Source organism: Balaenoptera ricei, chromosome 7, assembly GCF_028023285.1.
Source record: "Balaenoptera ricei isolate mBalRic1 chromosome 7, mBalRic1.hap2, whole genome shotgun sequence".
NCBI classification, from domain to species: Eukaryota; Metazoa; Chordata; class Mammalia; order Artiodactyla; family Balaenopteridae; genus Balaenoptera; species Balaenoptera ricei.
This window is the reverse complement of record NC_082645.1, coordinates 94,397,645-94,410,036: the sequence shown is the minus strand read 5'-3', so window position 1 is coordinate 94,410,036 and position 12,392 is coordinate 94,397,645. Positions and strand designations below refer to the sequence as shown.

Sequence of the window (12,392 nt, the reverse complement as noted above, 5' to 3'; positions counted from 1 at the left end):
TGAATTATTTGTTGGTTTGTTATTCATATATTTAATATTTAACTTGAGTAATTGCAAGTCTGGGAGATAGATATATCATTCTACCTAACTGTTCCACATTAAAGCAATTTACATCATATAATTAATTAATCCTAAAAACAAAACAAAGTGGAAGTCAAGAAAAGAAGCTTGGGCTTCCCTGGTGGCGCAGTGTTTGAGAGTCTGCCTGCCAATGCAGGGGACACGGGTTCGAGCCCTGGTCTGGGAAGATCCCACATGCCACGGAGCAACTGGGCCCGTGAGCCACAATTACTGAGCCTGCGCGTCTGGAGCCTGTGCTCCGCAACAAGAGAGGCCGCGATGGTGAGAGGCCCGCGCACCGCGATGAGGAGTGGTCCCCACTTGCCGCAACTAGAGAAAGCCCTCGCACAGAAACGAAGACTCAACACAGTCATAAATAAATAAATAAAAGAACGTGAATTTCAAAAAAAAAAAAAAAGAAAGAAAAGAAGCTTGAAGAAAAATCAACAGTAATTCAATTCTTCATTATAAAATAAAAATACTACTTTCTCCTAAATTATGTGATATTTTGAAAATGCCCTATAAATAATATTACATGAAAGAATAAAAAAATTAATAGTTTTGTTTTCTATTGAGGAAATGCCTAGGAAAAAAGTAAACAGCCTTGAATTATGCCAAAAGTACAATCAATCAAAAGTCTGGCAAACTGTGTTTAATGCTAAGTTCAGTAGAGCATTATACTAGGTCTACAAATATTTGAAAAGTACATTTAAGTATTTTAGCATAAGCAATATACATGAAGAGGTAAACTAACCATTAATCTCAAAGGTGATTCAAGATCATCATGAAATTGGATCAGCTCACTTACTGAATTTCAGGACATTTAGGCCATTACCTGTAAAAAGCAAAATATGTGTAACTCCGTTATTTAATTCATTTATAAATTTCAGTACCATATTGGTTGTTGCTTGGCACCTGGCCTTGTTTATAACTAAAGCTGCTGTGGGAAAATAGCCAAAGAACACATTCATATTGACACTGGAGTGATTTTTGTGACTACTTTCCTCAAACATGGATTTATAATTTTCTGTTTAGATTTTTTTAAAAACTTAGTTTCAGGTACAAAAAAGCTGCAGGGGTTAAAATCACTTACATATGTAATTCTCCAATATCTCAAGAAAATGACACAATTTGGGTTGCCCATGTTTAGAGCATTTTATATCAACAAAAATCTAATCTTATCTCTATCACTGATTTCTAATTTTCTAAATGATTTCTCTCTTGTGATTTAATGCATTAGTGATGTTAACAAATATATCTACAGAGATTTAGAAGACATAATTAATCTTTGAAAGCTCTTATGAGATTCGCAAAAAAATTTTTGCTTCTACTACCTTAAAAATTAGAACGTACTGCCAATTAAATAAAAGTCAACCCCCTTATCATGGTCAAGAGAACCTTGTGGCCTGCTATCTGCCTTCTGCCCTGATTTCCTGTCCCATCACCCTCTACCACGTTCATCAGACTCCAGGGCCACTGGCTTTGTATTTGTTTCTCAAATATTCCAGGCTTCTTCCTGCTTTAAGGCTATTGTTTTTTCTGTTCCCTCTGCTTGAAAACTTTTCCCCCAGATATTCATATGCCTGGCTACTTCTCATTACTCATGTCTCCAAGAACAGCCTATGCCATCCCAGACAAGCTCTATTATGTGTTCTTGTTTTCTATTTCTTGCAGCATTTTTTTCGTGTCTGTAATTTGGTTTACATGTTAATTTCTATCTCCCACTACTAGAATATTATCTCCATGAGGGCAGGAATTTGTGTGGTTTGTCCCAATATACTATATATTCAAAAAAGTTCCTGCTGTATATTAGGGATCTAATAACCATTTGGTAAATAAATAAATGATTATGGACCATGATATTAGAAGTACTTAGGGCACACCAGCGTGATATTAAAGTGGAAGAAAAATAAAGAGTATCTATTTGCCCTGTAGTGTTTACGTTTAAAATATTAAAATTTTGTGACCATGAATTTTTCTTTTATAAATTTTCTCCTATTTAAAAATTTAAAAATCTGCAAGACAAAAGCTATGTTTCTTTCTTTTTTTAACTTTTTGTTTCTTCCAAAAGAATACCTGTGCAACATTTTTTACATTTCAGAGAGTTAGGCAGTTTAAGAAAGATTATAGGGTATCATTTTTCAAGTATAGAGATGAATAATATCCTTGTTGCACACACTAACTTTTCATGAGCAATTATATAAATATGTATTGTCTGTAAAATACCACATATAGATTATACATAATACAAAAGTTAAAATTAAAAAACGAATTATTCCCAAGAACATCATTTACTAAAAAATATTATTATTATTTTTAACATCTTTACTGGGGTATAATTGCTTTACAATGGTGTATTAGTTTCTGCTCTATAACAAAGTGAATCAGCTGTACATATACATATATCCCCATATCTCCTCACTCTTGTGTCTCCCTCCCATCCTCCCTATCCCACCCCTCTAGGTGGTCACAAAGCACCAAGCTGATCTCCCTGTGCTATGCAGCTGCTTCCCACTAGCTATCTATTTTACATTTGGTAGTGTATATATGCCCATGCCACTCTCTCACTTCGTCCCAGCTTACCCTTCCCCCTCCCTGTGTCCTCAAGTCCATTCTCTACGGCTGCGTCTTTATTCCTCTCCTGCCCCTAGGTTCTTCAGAACCATTTTTTTTTTTTTTTTTTAGATTCCATATATATGTGTTAGCATACGGTATTTGTTTTTCTCTTTCTGACTTACTTCACTCTGTATCACAGACTCTAGGTCCATCCACCTCACTACAAATAACTCAATTTTTACTCTTTATGGATCATTTAGATTTTCAGACTATCAAATTCAATAAACCACATCTAAGAAGAAAAGCATAAAATATCTTATTTTAAAAGATCTGCCTTCATAGGTATACATTCGTGATGTGCAATTAAGATGGCTTTTTCCTATATTTACGGCTCAAAATAAAGATACTTCAGGAGAAGCCAATATGTATAGCCCATCCTTTCTCAAATGTTCATGGAAAATATTTTAAGGAATTGTTCCAGCTACTCAGTGATAAAACGGTAACTCCAATTCTGATTAATGACTAAGTACATTCATTTAGAGAATTAGGACATACTATATGACATTCTTTAACAGAAGGATGACATTACAATTCCTTCACTCCCTAGATAGTGGTATACAGTTTCAGTTTTCAGTGACTAGGAGTATACTTCTCTTTAAATATTTAAGCATGCTTTCTGCTTAATTTCTTTCCTCCAAGATGCTCTTCATGCCTTTCATGTATTTGTCAGCTTAAGACTCTATAATGCCTAAGCAGTGTGGGTATGGGTGAAGCTCTACTGAACACAGTACCATGGAAACAACTAATTCTTATTTAATTTGCTGTCTCCTTGGATGAAGCAAAGAAACAAGAGGACTGGAACACTGGAGGCAGAGAAACAGGAAGACATACGAGAGTAGAAAAGTTAAGAGGGAAACAGACACAGACACAGAGGCCACAGCTTTTCTAGCTCACTTCCTTTTAGCTAAAAATGTTAAAGTTGCAGAGACACAAAAGGAAAGCTATTTTTGAGAAAATTTCATAGTGTTATAGGTCATAAAAAAGTTTCAATCTGGCTATTTTTGTTGGATTCCCCTTGAACACAGAGCCAAGTTTAAACACAAACTCAATCAATCTGGAGGCATCAGTATGGATAGTTCAAGTTCAGAGGAAAGCTCCTTGGCTTATTAAGTACCTTGAGTCTGGGCACACAACCCCAGAGAGTTTAAACTTCTGTCCTAAGAGATCCAAACCACAAGAATGAACCTGGTGCAGCAGCCTTGTCAGTGTTTCCTGGCCCGGGTTTAGCCTCACCACGTTCCGCAGCGGAGCTGGCATGGAGCTGGTTGGAATGGCCTGAGTCCCTCCCTCTTTTATATTCATGTGAAAGTCACAGTTGAGTCACAAAGTGGGGCAGGTATGACTGCCAGATCACCCCACCCTTAGGTCAGAGAACAAAAATATAACCAGAATTGGAAGCAGAGAGTCCGAGTGAGATGGTTCTTTACTGGCATCCCCTTACCAGGCTGAGTTTGACCTGAATAACTAAATCTTAGGCCCGGTTCCACTACTCAGAACCTCAGGAAAGTCACTTAACCACTCCCTGTCCCAGTTTACTTATATGTACATCAGAGGTTCACACCATTTGCTCCTAAGGGTCCCTCTTCCTCTCCAAACATCTAAGTCATATATAATTAGCAAGTCTTAAGAACTGATGTCCCTTCTGTCACAGGGCAGAGGCACAGAAGAATAGACTTTGTTTCCAGATGTATAAGCACACAGTCCTTCTAGGCCACCAATTATTAGGGTTACAAAAAGCTACTGTTACACGGACTATAAATATATTAGGAAGGAAAAGGAAAAGATTTCATTAATAAGTTTACTCATTTCAGTATCAGTTTTTTAATGGAAAACTTTGGATTCTTATCACAAAACTTGATGGTAGTCTTTGGGAAGAGGCTGAAATAGGGCAGTGAGACTGTCCAAGATTGTACCAAGTTGTCATAATTTACAATTTTGATATGGACCACCCTCACTTAATGTGGTATTTTTCAAAATAAAACAAAAAAACCCCAAATCATGGAACTAGTGATTGGTCTGAAAGTGATAAGAACATAAAAAAAAACCCCACAAAACCTCAGTTTCACCAAAGACCACTTAATGGTCTATAATAATTTTCATCATGTAATCTATGAATGAGGCAAGCTTTAGTTTGAGGCACAATGGCCAAACCCATTAAAATAAACCCTAGATCATACTCACTTCGTTGTTTTATAAGAGATTTAGCTTCCAATAGGATGCTCAGTGCTTTCTTAATGCTTTCTTAGCAGCAAAATTTCTAAAGTTCCTGGCTTCTGCTGTTTAAATGAAGATAAACTGCATTTTCCATGCAGTAGCAGTGCCACCTGCACTTCTTAAAAGATAAATTTAAAGGACCAGTATTTCAATTCAGGACATTTGATCAACATGGAGATGCTTTGATTTTGAGCACAAGATTTAGCTGTATCATTTGATTTTAATAATGGGCAGTGAAATTTGGACTATATCTCTCCAAACAGAAAAATATAGTAATTGTTTGAAATTCATCTGATTTGATTTCGTTAATGAATAATTATGTCATTGTTTGTCCTATAAAATTTTATTTACTACCAAATATTCTCATATGCATCAAAGCATAATTTTAAATTTTCTATAAATCAACTGATTATATAACAATTTATCTCAACTATAGAAAATGTCATAAACATAAGGCTAACTCTATGATTATTACACACATACACAGCGCCACCCCCCACACACACACACAAATACTACCATGCTAGCCCTTTGTGAAACACAAGGTAGACACATTTGGTGGACTAATAAGTTGTTACAGGTGTTATAACTCCATATTCTTGTCCACTGAGCAAAGAAATTGTATGCTACAGATTGCAGATTTTTGTTTGAACAATATAAGTATGTGTAGTAAATTACAGAATCAGATCTATTCCTAGCTATATTAGATGACATTAACATAAAAAGAATGCATAACTGAATCCTAAAAACTTTTTATTTGCTTGTTTGTTTTCAAAGTGGGCCAAAGGAATGTGGTCTCATAAACACCAGAAAAACAGGCAGCATATTGTTTAAAATATTGTTCTGCTCAAAAATGTATACTCTAAAGGAAAGACTAAATTACAATTTTGAGAGGCACAATACCCAAATAAAATAATACAGTTTCAAAGCTTAGCATTATTTAATTGTGCTGCTTTCTAGCCAATAAAATTAGAAAACATTTTCTCATACTAATTTATTATATAATTTCACTGCTGTCCATTAACAACATAATACAGTACGTTGCAATTGTTACAACATGGCCAACTATAAATCCATTAATACCTAAAGTAATGTGATATAAAGGGTTCATATTGGCCTGATTATTCTATCTCAAACTAAAAGAGCTTGTTTGTATATTTACTTATAAGTTAGCTTTAAATATAAGAGAGCTAGATATTTAAGCAATGAAATATACTCATGGATATTCAAGTACTGTGTTTTATGATCATTTTGAGATGGATTCAAGATGGCTAATGCTGATGCTGTACAAAGCAATGTAACTAGGAATATTTCATTTAAAATTAAATTAATGTAGTTCAACTTAGGTGAACATCAGTGTAGTTAGCTAGCATAAAACGAAGACAGTGGACTGCCTGACACATAATGACTTTACCAATCAATTCAATTTTAAAAAACAGTCAAACCATTTTATTTGATGTCAGGTGAATAAAATAACAAAATACAGTTGGCCAATCAAATTTTTCATTTTGAAAGCAATAAGTTGTACAGGTGTACCATATTTTTCTTTTTTTAACTAATTTGAAGAAGGCTGGAAAGGACACAATTGGGATAAGCAATTGTCTGTAAGATAAGGGAGTCTGAGTCAACTTGGGTACAAATAATGGGAAGAAACAAGGAAGTAACTTTTCTTCCTGGTTCAGAAAGGCCTTCTAGAGGAAGGAAGCACGATCAAAGACTGGTATACAAGGAAAAGATTGTTCAATGCTAGAGAATATAAAAGTCAAGATCAAAGAAGGGGCCAAGATAGGGATGGAGCCCTGAGAAGGAGCAGAAATTGGCATAAAACTGCATGTTAAATGAGAAATATAGATATAATGGAAAATAAACTGCAAGAAAAATAGCAGGATATATTTGCATTTTCTAATCATCAGTGATTTTTTTTTTGCCAATACAAATTGAAAGGAAGGAGCAAAGAAAGAAAAGGAGAAAGGAAGGAAGGGAAAGACAGTGAGGGAGAAGAAAGGAAGAAAAGAAGAAAGCAAGAGGAAAGTCAAGCTGTGTGATCTTAGTTAAATTATTTTCTCTAAAAGGCCTATTAACATAACAAAAAGCAAAACATAAGAGTTGTCCCCTCTGGTGTATATTAATGAAAAACAAATTGTTTAAAACTTTCTTTAAAATCCACAATATAAATTTAACAACTGACTGAAAAAGGAAATCCTGAGCTCTGTCTTAACTTCCACAGAATTTCACTAAAATGTCTATGTAAAACGTATCACAGTTAAAAAGTATCACCACTCAAAGAGTTTACCTCTCTCGAACAGGAAAGACTAAGTTCAAAGATTACATTCACAGTGTTTCTCATAAAAAGTCAACTAATTGTGTTCATACTGTTTTGAAATTTTTAATTCACTATAGAATTGCTTCCAATAAGCATCCTGTATAAATTTTACAAGAAAACACCTATGGCCTTAGTTCAAAGTAATGGCAGGGGAGGGATTCAAACAAAATATTATGTTGAGGTAGAAAAACAAAACAGATTTTTTCCCTCTTCACCCACTTAGACAAAAGCTCATCTCCAGCTTAAAGGGAATGTAGCTGAGAATTTGCTTTCGTTCCTCATCCCCCTCTACCCCCACCTACTCACCCAAACTTTCTCACACCCTCTCCCATGATTTTGGCCCTTCGTGTGCCACTTCTTACTTTGTAGTTCTTTAACTGCTTTGGAATCAATTCCTGGGACTGATAATTTCTTGAGACACCAAAAGTTGCTTAGAATAATCTGAATTGAGATTTTCATGTGCTGTCCAGCATTTAATGATCTGACCTTCTACAGCTGATTCAGCTGATTGGCTGAAGCATTTGAGATACATAGCACTTCCATTGTGTGTCAGAGATGTTATATTTACAATTCCCTAGTTTATATATACAAATATTTATATAATTATATAGAGAGAATACATATATGGAAAAAGAAGGATATACAGGGTGTACATTAGGACATTTACATAACTGATACATAAAAGCTTGTCTTTGAGGTGTTGGGACATTACCCTGCCCAAGTGCAGTCCCTGGAACTTATGTATCATATCTGAAACACAATAACTGCTCATTTAAATGTTACTTCTTAGTTATTCCCCATTACAAAAGAAACAAATCCCTCTAACTTTATTTGTAAGTTTCTTTTTTTTTTTTTTTTACATCTTTATTGGAGTATAATTGCTTTACATTGTTGTATAAGTTTCTTAAAGCCAGGAGCCCTGTAGTATTTTTTGTGTCTCTATACATAGTCCCCAGTACAATATTCTACATCTAATAGAAACTTAAGAGATACATAATAAATTAAATAAATAAATAAATCAGAATACTCTCCTAAATGAAAAGTAAAGGTTAAATTTGTATTGAGAGTAACAGTATTGAAGACAAAATGCCTAGAGAAGACTAACATTCAAATATGAGATTTTAAAGAATGGAATGAAAAGAGAGGGAAAAAAATCAGTGAAATGATCAAAATACTGCTCACACATAAGAAGGTCTAGATTGAGCAGATCAAGGCAATGGCATTAAGAAAGGCATAGGGAGAACTAAAGTAGAAAAAGAACAGACATATCTGAGAGAATCAGATATGACTCAAAGAGCGTAACAGCATCTTTACCTGATGTTTCAGAGACATAAGAGTTTATGACTGTTCCAGAATGTTATCTTTGGATAACTTTTACTAATGCATTACTAATAACTTACCTAAATGACTACTTTTAGCATTAAGGGATATGGTATTGACCTGGGGGTGGTGTTATCATCCACTGTAACTGTTATTTCAGATTCTTTATCTTAATCTGTCAAGAGGAAATTAAGCATTGAAAGGAATTCATTAACCAAAGTGATCAACTTGAATACTAAAATCCCCAAGTTGGTTTCATATGGTCAGTCTTATGGGGACATCAATGAATATTTTAAGTATCCACATATTGTCATGTATACATCTAAGCAAACGTTGTAACTATTTCATTTTAAAATCCAACAGTGCAACTCCATTTTTCAAAAGCATAACAATCCAGTCTGTTATCTAGTTGCTAGTAAAATTCCACAAAAAAAATGGGTGTCATAAGAAAACATGCAAAAATACACCAACAAGCATTTTTCTTCCTTTTCCCTTCTGATGTTTAGAAAATTTGCAAATCGATTTAAGCCATAAGTGGTAAAGGAATGAAATTATTCCTTCGGGTATGCTGTGCCAAGTTTCATTTCTGGTTGCATACTTATGACCAAGTTCAAGATCCTTGAAAAGAAATCCATAAAAGAGAAAATATCCCTTTAACCTCAGCAGAGCAACACAGTAGAGGCTGCTATGGGAGGAGAAAGGCTTCTGCCTTGAGATGGGTGTGCTCCTGGTGTTTGGTTTCCACTGAGAGGATGCCTGCTCTCTCAATGAATCTGAAGTAGCTACTAGGATGAGGTAATGGCTGTGCCGGTTTCACTGGGTCATGCTCTCTCAGCACATTTTTTCTCCTTTTCCTCCCTGAGAAGGTGCTGTAAACAAGTCATCCTGGGAGAGTTGCTACAGAGAATTAACAAATCCTAAATTTGAAATTCCTGAGAACACTGGCTCTACTTTTGATAGTCTAGACATAACTAGAAGCTGAAAGCAGCATTGACAGAGTCACAAAGAAACAGGTTACTTGATGGGGGCAAGGGAAATGAAAAGAGGAGGGAAACAGAGAAAATGAAAATTCATGTATTTAAAATATTATTTTTTTAAAAAAAAGGAAGCTCAATTTTTAAATTGCTTAGATCTCCAGATGTATGTTAAGCAAATTTCTGCTTATGGGTAAAATAAAAACAACAACAAAAAGAATTTTGGAAATTAAATAACATTATAGCATATTGTGAAATACTAAAATTAAATAAAGCACGGACAGATAAACAGCATGTACCACTGATCCTAAAGGCACAATAGCTCTATCACATGCAAATCGTGATTCCAGATGTAAACCTACGATAACCAGATAAAATTACCAGGAAAGCAACGTAAAATCACACACACAAGCATGCACAGGCATATGGTGGTACACACCACATACATACACACGCAAATATAACACTTTTTAGTGAAAGACAAAAACGCCTTTCACCTTTCCTTGAGAAGGAAATGCTTTTGTGCATGAAGAGGGGGTGACTGAAATGCCCATGATTTTTTACAAATTCATAAAGATTTCTACCAAAATATGTAGACACCAATTGCCCAGTTAAATGGGTGTTTTGAGTCACATTCAAGTGAAAGGCTATAATCTTCCTCCTGGGCATTCTCAAGAGCTTTTATTTATTTAATCTATTTTCATTGCCAAAAAAATTATAATTGCCCACAGTGAAATGACAGGGTTACAGAGCTATGCTTTATACTAGGCTGGTACCTGCAGCTCAAGCATGGGACATTTTGCATAATGTGGCTCACATAAAAGGCTTTGTTCTCCATCGCCTCACTGAGGCTGCAAACCTCAATTTCAGTTAGCAGTCATTTCCTCTCCCAGACCGATTATTTTAAAATAAATTATATTTTTAACATTTAAGTTAGTACCTTACCGATATTCATTAATCCTTTCGCCTCACATCCAAAATTATATACCACCCAACAACATATATTTATTTGTTTTGCTCTACACATTTCATTCACACCATAATCCCAAACCTTCAAGGATAAATATTTAAAGATTCGTCTTTAAGTATCCACTCCCTTTTGCAACATTAGGTATATAGTGTATTATATATGCAAATGTGTTTATGTGTGTGTGTGTGTGTATGTGGTGTGTACCACCATACCCCTGTGCATGCTTGTGTGTGTGAGCTCATTTAAACAAAAACCCTTCACATCGAGTCAGTTTTAAAGGGTCTATGTGCTGGAAGCATTATGCTAAGGGCTTACAGCTGATGGCACACAGCAATTGTTACAAACGGGCTTGTTTCTAATAAAGCTTTTTTTATTTTCTGACAAAATCCTGAAACCCTGATGCTAGGCAGTAATAACATCCATTTCCAGTTTTCGAGGATTTTTTTCTGACCCCATGCGTTTTACTACCCCCTCCCCCCTACACACACCCAAACACACACAGGAGCCCCACTCCTGGCTCCTCTCACACACTCCTTTAAATTTCCATCCTTAAACAAAAGACGAGGTTGGGGAAGGAAGGCATCCAGCACTGCAGCCCCCAAAGCACCTTTTAAGAAGAAAAAGAAAATAGATGCACTGTATATGCTGCTTCCCACCCCCATCGTTTAAAAAGAGACTACGTGGACGCTCAGGCTCACCCAGACTCATTTCTTCGTGTCCCGCCCTCCAACAAGACCAGACATTAATTTTTCATTTTCCTAGAATTATAAATATTCATCAATCTTGCTCTTCCAAGCTGTTTCTGAGAGAATTACAGGGAAAATGATGTCAAATTGACAAGGCTTCTCTAACTTACTCATTCGTCAGTGTGCAGTTCTCTGCAGTTAGATGGACAAAACAAACAAACAAAAAACAAACAAACAAAAAAACCCCAGAAAACAAAAAACTTATATCTCGAAATTCTTTCACAAGGATATCTCTCAAGACAGATATCCTAACCCGACGTAAATTCCCGGGCGTTTCAAAGTGGTACTTACCGAGGTCACACACCCTTCTACAAATCTAGAGCCCAGGTAGCAGCCCTGGTCCCCTGCTGCGTAGTAGTGACACCTAGAGAGGCCGGGCCTGAAGCTTCCGCCAGCTGGAAGACTGGACAGCTCGGCCAACCTGTGCCTGCTTCCCAGGCACAGAGGACGAGACAACCCCTCCCCATTCCCATTCCTTTCCTGGGCTCCTTCTCCTCCCTCTACGCGGTGGGCGAGGCAGGAGAAAGACAAGCACCCTATACAGAGGTGGGGACGGCTCTCTTACCTGGGCGCAGAAACTGGATGCACCCGCGGTCGTCGCTGCCACCGTTCAGGGACCTGAGGACCTAATGTCCTCCGGAGAAGGAGCAGAGCGGGGGACGGGGCAGGGGAAGAAGGAGAAAGAAAAGAAAGAAGCGGAGGGGAAGAAAAGAAAGAGAGGAGGAGGAGGAGGATGCTGTCGCCGCGGCGCCCGAGAGCCCGCGCAGCCGGAGCGCCCGGCCCAGTCTGAGCGTCGCCCTGGCCGCCGGCTCCCCGCGCGGCCGCCCCGCCCTCTGCAGGCCCCGCCTCCCTCCCCCCCACAAGCCCCGCCCGATCGGCGGCCGGGTCGGCGGCGGGGGAGGGGCGGGGGCGGGCACAGCCGCAGTGTCCCGGAGGGGAGCGCGACCGCCCCGCCTTTCGCCGCTGCCAGCCAGCCGCCAGGCGGGAACCGCGCGGGTGGCAGCCTCAGCGCGCCGGCCAAACCCGGGCCACCTTGGGCCTGGGACCATGGGGCCCTCTTTAGAGAATCCCTCCACCCTCACCGCCCACCTCCGCCACCAGAAGCCGTGTGAGACCAGCATCCTCGGGACAGAGGGACCCAGCGAACCTTCTTTTCTGACGTCCTTGGT

General features: G+C 37.7%; 1 protein-coding gene across 18 annotated transcripts in view; it reads right to left on the bottom strand.

Annotated features, from left to right (window-relative positions):
• MAP2 (microtubule associated protein 2) overlaps positions 1 to 12,032 on the bottom strand; it is a 283,468-nt gene extending 271,436 nt beyond the window's left edge. For 17 of the 18 annotated variants that reach the window (XM_059928600.1, XM_059928581.1, XM_059928587.1 and 14 more), the window contains exon 1: positions 11,789 to 12,032. The gene's annotated coding sequence lies outside the window, so the exon portion shown is untranslated. Of the gene's footprint in view, positions 1 to 814; positions 899 to 11,788 lie in introns of those variants that run through there. The other variant, XM_059928583.1, reaches the window with a different exon arrangement.
• Positions 12,033 to 12,392: the final 360 nt, after the last annotated feature.